Source organism: Littorina saxatilis, linkage group LG2 (genome assembly GCF_037325665.1).
Source record: "Littorina saxatilis isolate snail1 linkage group LG2, US_GU_Lsax_2.0, whole genome shotgun sequence".
NCBI classification, from domain to species: Eukaryota; Metazoa; Mollusca; class Gastropoda; order Littorinimorpha; family Littorinidae; genus Littorina; species Littorina saxatilis.
Window position 1 is genome coordinate 69,821,591 of NC_090246.1, and position 8,868 is coordinate 69,830,458.

An 8,868-nucleotide genomic window follows, 5' to 3' on the forward strand; every position below is an offset into this window, starting at 1 on the left:
CACGCTGACAGCGGCCAACTGAATACAAATCCAGCGCGCTACCAACTGAGCTATATCCCCGCAAGCACAAGACCAAGTGCGCACGAAAAAGATCCTGTAATCCATGTCAGAGTTCGGTGGGTTATAGAAACACGAAAATACCCAGCATGCTTCCTCCGAAAACAGCGTATGGCTGCCTAAATGGCGGGGTAAAAAACGGTCATACACGTAAAATTCCACTCGTGCAAAAAACACGAGTGTACGTGGGAGTTTCAGCCCACGAACGCAGAAGAACAAGAAGAAGAGTGATCATGTTCAATGGCTTCATGATTGTCACATGAAATTCATCTTGCAACATCTTGATACTGAACCTTTCATGCAAAGCATACTCGTTAAACAAGAAATAAAGACATTTGCATTTTGAACACCATAATTATTCTTCTCAGTAAAAAATAAAATCATGCTGGGTTCAGATAGGGATTGTCTCCATTCATTTCAGTTCTGAGTTCTAAAAAAAAAAATGACGCAAATTTAACAAATGCACTCTCCAACAATCCAATTTTTTCTTTCTTTCTTTGGTGTTTAACGTCGTTTTCAACCACGAAGGTTATATCGCGACGGGGAAAGGGGGGGAGATGGGATAGAACCACTTGTTAATTGTTTCTTGTTCACAAAAGCACTAATCAAAAAATTGCTCCAGGGGCTTGCAACGTAGTACAATATATTACCTTACTGGGAGAATGCAAGTTTCCAGTACAAAGGACTTAACATTTCTTACATACTGCTTGACTAAAATCTTTACAAACATTGACTATATTCTATACAAGAAACACTTAACAATTTTTTTCTTTTGATTCTCTTGCCAATTCACATTTAAACAAAATAATTGTTGCAGCATCTGTGGAAACAATAGCAAAGTGTTTGGAGATCTGAAATTAGTTTAAGAGTTTCAGTGATTGCGCTTAAAAAATACAAGTCTACAAAGAATACACGTACCTCACATATCAGCTGTATGTACTCACCTAAAACATAACTAAAAACTTACCATACCCATCCAAAAACCTTTCTCTGGTTCCACAAACAAGACTCTTGTCTTCTGGGTATGTACACTCTGGCATGGCAGTTCTGAAAATGTCCTGAATAAACAACAAGCAAATAATTAAGAAAGCAAGCAAACAAACACACATGTACAGGGATGTAAGAAGGTTCTGATAATGGTACATACACTCTTTGATTTATGGTAGAAAGAAAAATGTGCCTTTGCTCAAGTTGTTTTAGCGAATTTGTTGAAATATATCAGATTTAATTAGTTCTTGTTTTCCTGAAATCCAAACTTATTCATTCCCTTTTTGCTTTCATTCAAACTTTCACATAGTGTTCAACCATCTTGCTTGTCAAATATATTTTCCACTCACAAGGCCATACAGAAATGTATATTATGATGACATTTTAAAATGTTATAACTTATATTAATTGGATCCATTATCTGTGATTTTATCATATTACTATAAGCCATTATGTTCCAATAAATATGGTTCAATGAAAGTTGTTCTTCTTGACAGCATCACAGCTTTTAATATAATATATATATATATATATATATGAACTGCAAATTCTTACGAAGAAAACTGGACAATGGCTTCAGCCAGACCGATGTTCTTGATTTTGGTGTCAATGTCCGCATCACCAGGAAAATAAAACATGATTTTCTTCTCTTCCTGTAATCAGAAACATTAAAAAAAAAATTGTATCGTGTTCCTAGAATCTGACATGTCCTAGTTTGATGAGATAAGTTAAGCATGAATGGTTTACATTTTTTTTAATGTAACATGGGTCTTTGCTGACTTTTTACTGAGTGTGTTTTTTTGTACATCATTTGCACTGAACTTGTCAATTATGCTCTTCTTCTTCTTCTTCGTTCGTGGGCTGAAACTCCCACGTACACTCGTGTTTTTTGCACGAGTGGAATTTTACGTGTATGACCGTTTTTTACCCCGCCATTTAGGCAGCCATACGCCGTTTTCGGAGGAGTCAATTATGCTTGCATTGAAAAGAAAGATGTGTGCATAATTATGAATCTTTAAAAACATAAAATTAAAAACCTTGATTGAACAAATACGTACATCGGCTTTCGATCAGTCGATCCACATATGATACAAATTACAATACACACTGGCTACACGCACTCCGAGTGTATACAAGATTCTGCCCCCTGCATACATCATACATGTGTACACACCGACATTAACTTTTGGTCGCGATGCAAATTTACCATGCAACGCCACTTTGCGATAGGAACGCAGACCAGTTGATTTTCAGAAAGAACAAAAAACTAAAACAATCTCATGTTGCATGGCCTTTTCTGTAACATAGATTAAACTCTCCGAGTGTACATAAAAGATCAGAGAACGGCATCAACTCAGAGTGTCATTCGACGTCATTTTGCAAAGGAATGCTTCACTTTCGATTCATATTATCAAAGTATGCTAGGGACAAACACACAAACAAACACACACAAAAACCGATGCAACACGGCAGTTTATTGTCGGAGTTTGGAACAAACTTGGAGTGTGTATCGACCTAGAAGTGGTTGCACGTATACCATGTGAGTATACATTATTGCACTCCGAAAAAGAGATGGCGGAGGTCAATACATCAGATTGATTTTCATTGGCTACTTCCTAACAACTTTTAAGGGTCATTTAATTGGCTTAGAGTTATAACAGCGCATTGTCGGAGTGTATACAGACCCAGGGATCGAGTTTACCGGTAATTTTCGGTATTTTACCGATTGCGATTTGCCAATACCTATCAAAAAAATGGGTGCTCGGTCAGACTCGATTGGTAATTGGTTTGACCGGGGGAAAAATAAAGAGTGGAAAAAAAATCCTTCATAAAGAATCCATGGTTTGTACGAGAGAGAGAGAGATCAAGATCAAGACGACAAGAGAGAGAGAGAGAGAGAGAGAGAGAGAGAGAGAGATAGTGAGTTGCATGGCTTGTTGAAACAGGTGTCATGTTGATACAATGTTGCCATTATCTCATGGAAAACAAATTGTTGAGGCTGGGTGTCGCAAGGTCTGGTCGTGTTAACAAACGTCAAAAATGACGTCAAAATAACAACCGGATGCTAAAGCCGGCATGCGATCATACTCGAAAGTCACGTACGCACACCAGCTCCGCTCTTTGCTCACATATATATTTGAGGCCATGAGTACTATCATAACCATGAAGCAAAGATCATGCGCGTCAACAATGTTTGACAACCAAGACTAGACGAAAATACTGAGTAAGTCTTCCAGTCGCGTGATAATTATTTGCTTTGCTCTTTTATTTCACGCGTGTCCCTCATCTCTCTCTCCCCCCCCCCCCCCCCCCCCCCCCGTCTCTCTCTCTCAGCGGCTGAATTTGAAATGGGGGGGGGGGGGGGGGGGGAATAACCCGAATTTATTCCACAGAAAACGTCTGCGTGTCAATGGCGTTGATAAACATTGATATAGTCATTGTTTGCCTTTGACTGCATGATTGCCTTGGCAGGTTGACCGATTTTCGTGAGAGCATTGTGGTCAGCTCATGATGTCATACCGGTTTGAAAGATATCTACTTCTAGCGTGATCACTGCAGACCTATCGATCCTGTATAAACTCGGAGTGCGTGTAGCCTTTGCCATTACAATAAATATAATACATCTCATCCCACTTATCATCCGTGCACTGTTATGCTACAACCATGTTATCGTCATACAGGTATCTATACCCAGTTAAAAGCAAACATGTCCTCAAGAACTGAAGAAGCGGGATACAGACTACCGATTTGTGATGGGGGTATGTTGCAAGTGCAACTATAGTAAAGCACAAAAGTATCTTTTTTGTTGTTGATAATATTAACAAACCGGTAAACTGTGATCCATTCAAAGATTTGATAGTGTAAAGGAAGAAAAAATACCAAATGCAGAGCACTTAGTGTTACGCTACAAGAGTAAGACCGGAACCCACTTTACAAAAACGGAGAAAAGTAAAAAGAAAACATTGAGCGCAGTACCTCCCCTTCTCTCTGCCCATACTTGGAGTTGAAGATGAAGAAATTCAGCAGACTTGCAGACCTGACAAACGCCATAATGTCCAGTTTAAGGATTACAGTTTCGATCTAGGTTATGCTGCAAGGACGTATCGGCGTCAGAGGTGGGTTTGGCATTCTTTCGCTCTCTCAACTCTGCGAAAAGTCAGTGGTGGCAGCCATACTATTGAGAACGACAACTCTTATCGCACAGAAATTAAACGACAGAGTCGCCTGTACTTGGCACTTTCGACACCTTGCAACAACGGGGACTGAACTGAGGTGGACGGGGGTGAGGGTGTGTGATTATGGAATTTGAGTGTTTCTCGCCTAAGTTGGCAAAACACCAAGAAAGACGACAGAAAGAGATATCCTTTTCCAATTCTTCTTGACTTGATGTTGATGTTTTTGTGTCAGTTCAAGTAGTTGTTTGTTTGTTTGTTTGTTCTTAGTAGGCCCGGCTACTCAGTTCAGTGCAGTGTTTTCAAGTTGGCCGGTAAGTTCTTTTTAAAGTAATAATAATGGTTATTGTTCTTCGTCGGTCTTGACTAATTGAGTTTATTTGTGTGTGTGTGTGTGTTGTTTAGTTTTTTTTCAGTGTTGTTATTTTTACATTCGAGTGTATGACAAGCATTTCTCAGAAACTGTCCAACGGATTTTCATTAAAATTGATGGGTGCATTTTTGAGAACATCAGTTTCCAGTGCCGTCTCAACGAGGCTTTTACAAACGCCCCGCGGGGCAAATAAATGATGACGTCGCCAAACAGCGCAATCAAAAAACGGAGAAAAACGGTAAAAAAAAAGCATCTTGTGAATGAGACCGTGCAGGGCGAAATTCAGCTGAAAGCACGAAAGAACGTAGTTATGTAGGTAGGTTTGTCAGTTTCTCGTAAGTGCGCTCACGTTTTTGCAGAACACATCTGAGCGTGATGGTGTCTGTTTTAACTCGCAAAGTGCTCTTGATCTGTCTCAGTTGAAAAGTAATAACGGATATTAAATCAATTGTTGACCTTCGTTTGCTAAACCAGTTGGCAATGAAGTGCTGGCAGGGGCGGATTAGGGGGGTCGTTTCAGGGGTTCCGGACCCCCCCCCCCCCCTCGGCTGTAAAACAAAAAAAAATGTTTGTGAATGTTGTTGTTGTTCCTGTCTGTAAAGCCGGGGGAAATGTCAATTGTTTAATCAGTATCATTTTTGTACAGTTTTAACTGCCACTCGACGGCCTATATGCGACATGTCTTTCTTCTAACCTAATACTATATGATGTCGGGAGCAGATATCATCTATATCTATACGGCTTGTCTGTGTCTGTCTGTCTGTCTGTCTGTCGGTCACTTCGCGATGCACGGCCAAAGTTCTCGATGGATCTGCTTCAAATTTGGTGGGCATATTCAGGTAGACCCAAAACACAATCTGGTCGATGAAAATTTTCAACACGTGCTCTCAGCGCGCAGCGCTGAACCGATTTTGGTTTTTCTGTACATCCATTCCCAGTAACTCTTCCTTATCTTCTCCAGTGTTTTGCGCGTTTATCTCCCTTCCTTCGTATGGTGCGCCGGCAAAGCCGGCGTACACCCGGCAAAGCCGGATCCCGGCCCGGCGAAGGTATTCGGCTCTACTTCGGGTATTCATCCAGTAGAAGATAAATTGTCATTATTTAATACTAACTTTTAAAAGAAATAATGAGTGGCTGCTGACACAAGTTGATCATGTTTAAAATCAAGGATAAGCCACACATTGGGGGGCTTTGCCCACCAGCGCGTTGCCACGGCACCCCACCTTTACCGACCCCTGGATCCCATTATTCTTTTGTTAGTGTATCTTAATGTGTGTATGGCCGGCGGCATAGTGAGGTCTGTGTGTTGTTCCCACGGATTGTTAAAGGTGGTCGTCAACATTTTTGCTTTTTTTCAATAATCTTTTGGTTAGATTTCGATACAAAATTATGTCAAATGATGAATGAACCATGGTCAAAAAAGTTATAGAAAAAAAAAGATGTAAAAAAAGATGTTATTTTTGGGTAGCGTGACTCACGCTTCCAATACAGGGTGGCCTAGTGGTAAGGCGTCCGCCCCGTGAGCGGGAGGTCGTGGGTTCGGACCCCGGCCGGGTCATACCTAAGACTTTAAAATTGGCAATCTAGTGGCTGCTCCGCCTGGCGTCTGGCATTATGGGGTTAGTGCTAGGACTGGTTGGTCCGGTGTCAGAATATGATGTGACTGGGTGAGACATGAAGCCTGTGCTGCGACTTCTGTCTTGTGTGTGGCGCACGTTAAATGTCAAAGCAGCACCGCCCTGATATGGCCCTTCGTGGTCGGCTGGGCGTTAAGCAAACAAACAAACAAAAAAAACGCTTCCAATATTTTGTTTTCTGTTTGCTGAGAACATGTGCTTTGCCTAAAAATACTGACCAATCAAATTCATGTCATTGTGCTTATAGCCACGCCCAAACAAGTGCAGCAACAGTTTGACACTGGAGCGCTGTCCACGCTTTTTTTTAAACGCACGAAATGCAAGGGATTTGAAAGGAGTTTTGCGCTTGGCATTTTCCAAAATAATAAGGATATCCTACTATGAGTACTACGCTGGAATACTACAATGAATTTTCAAACGGCTACACTGGCTTCGTCTTTCATGATCGAAAGGGGATGTATTGTTGATATTTGTAGATAATAGACTCTGCATTTTAATGGTCAAATAGCGATTTCGGTATAAAAAATGTAGACAAGGACCTTTAAAGTGGTGATCAATAACTGCTTGCGTGCATGTAATGATTGAGTCGCCCACTAAAGTTAAAACTGACCGAAAATAAAACCCACCCCATCGCACACCGAAACAAACGAATGATAAAAAACACATCGAAACAAACAACCATGCAAACACACACACACACACACACACACACACACACACACACACACACACAAACACAAACACTCACACAAACCCATACAAACCCATACACACACACACACACAAACACACACACAAACACACACGCAACTTGAGCACACACACACACACACACACACACACACTCACACACACACACGCACACACGTGCACGGCGCTCGTGCGTCACCACCACCACCACCAACCCTTAATTGATTCATGTAACCAATAATCACTGCAGCGTTCTGCACACGTCCGCGTTTAGGTAGATTTGAGAATGCATACTTCTAAACATCCACACAAGCAAATACATATAAAATAAGAAACCCGGAGACCAGTCTATTTTTGTTGTAGCTTTATTTGCAAATCTACGTAATAGAATTTGTATGGGTTGTACTATTAATGGACCCATTTATTTTTTATGTTCAACGATATTTGAGTCAATAAAGGGGATGTTTTTGTTGAGATTATTGTTATTGTAACTTTGGTACAAAACACCATGGACCGGCACGGTTGGCCTAGTGGTAAGGCGTCCGCCCCGTGATCGGGAGGTCGTGGGTTCCAACCCCGGCCGGGTCATACCTAAGACTTTAAAATTGGCAATCTAGTGGCTGCTCCGCCTGGCGTCTGGCATTATGGGGTTAGTGCTAGGACTGGTTGGTCCGGTGTCAGAATAATGTGACTGGGTGAGACATGAAGCCTGTGCTGCGACTTCTGTCTTGTGTGTGGCGCACGTTATATACATGTCAAAGCAGCACCGCCCTGATATGGCCCTTCGTGGTCGGCTGGGCGTTAAGCAAAAAAAACAAACAAAAACAAAACAAAAAACAAAAAAACACCATGCGCGATCACTCTATTTTTGTTTGAAATAGATTTATATTGCAGTAATAGAAATCTTCCAACTCACGTATCCAATAATGTGTACCCGACCACAAAACATGTCAAGGGCACTCTTCCACTTTTACACATACCAACAAATCTACACCCTAGTTGTTTTCTGTTCAGAGTAGGATTGTTTTGCTGAATTAAATGTGCAGACTGAAAGTCGTGTCAGTTTCAAAATTAATTTAACAACAAAATTATAAATTTGCATAGTAAGCATCCAGGCTTTAGATTGTTGGTTGTGTTTAGGTGAAAAGGTGCTCTTATCCCATGTAAAAGCATGGGCAGATTTGTGATGACAGGCAAGATGGCTTTTCTTGGGAAGGACTGTACTTTTCTTCTTCTTCTTCTTCTTCTTCTTCGTCTTCTTCTCTTCTTCTTCTTCTTCTTCTTCTTCTTCTTTGTTCATGGGCTTAAACTCCCACGTACACTCGTGCTTGCGCACGAATGGGTTTTTACGTGTATGACCGTTTTCTCCCGCCATTTAGGCAGCCATACTCCTATTTCTGGGGATTCAAGCTTGGTATTTGTATGCTTCTATAACCCATCGAACTCTGACATGGATTACAGAATCTACTCCATGAGTATTTGGTCTTTTGGTTGTGTTAACACACGGAGGAGCATAAGACACTAGCAGGTCTGCACATACGTTCATTTAGGAGATCTTAGGAGATTGGATTTTTGTTTTCTCCACCCAAAGCCAAACAGGCGCGGCCGGGATTCGAACATTCAACCTTCCATTTTGGAGGCCGACGTCTTATCCCCTAGGCTTTCGCGTCCGTCCGGACTGTATCTGTAACTAGAGCACTCGCTTTCACAAAGGGTTACGGTGCTGTCACAGTGTGCCACTTACATACACTTTCAGACCAATTGATATTAGAACGAGTCACCGCCCCTAACACTAATTCATATCACACACTAAGGAACACTTTTAACAACGGCCTATGAAAGTGAAATTCGTGCAGTTGCAGACACTTTTGCAATAAGGTTTCTCACGTACGTGTTTCCGGTCGTGCTTTCACACAATCAACACTTTTCACAACGATTAACACCATTTCAT

General features: G+C 41.3%; 1 long non-coding RNA gene across 1 annotated transcript; it reads right to left on the bottom strand.

Moving 5' to 3' along the window:
• Nucleotides 1-1,024: 1,024 nt before the first annotated feature.
• Nucleotides 1,025-4,225, bottom strand: LOC138956585 (uncharacterized). The gene is made up of 3 exons (XR_011452711.1): nt 4,021-4,225; nt 1,600-1,697; nt 1,025-1,115 (listed from the first exon to the last, which is right to left on the bottom strand). It is a non-coding gene; the product is annotated as an uncharacterized lncRNA (long non-coding RNA).
• Nucleotides 4,226-8,868: the final 4,643 nt, after the last annotated feature.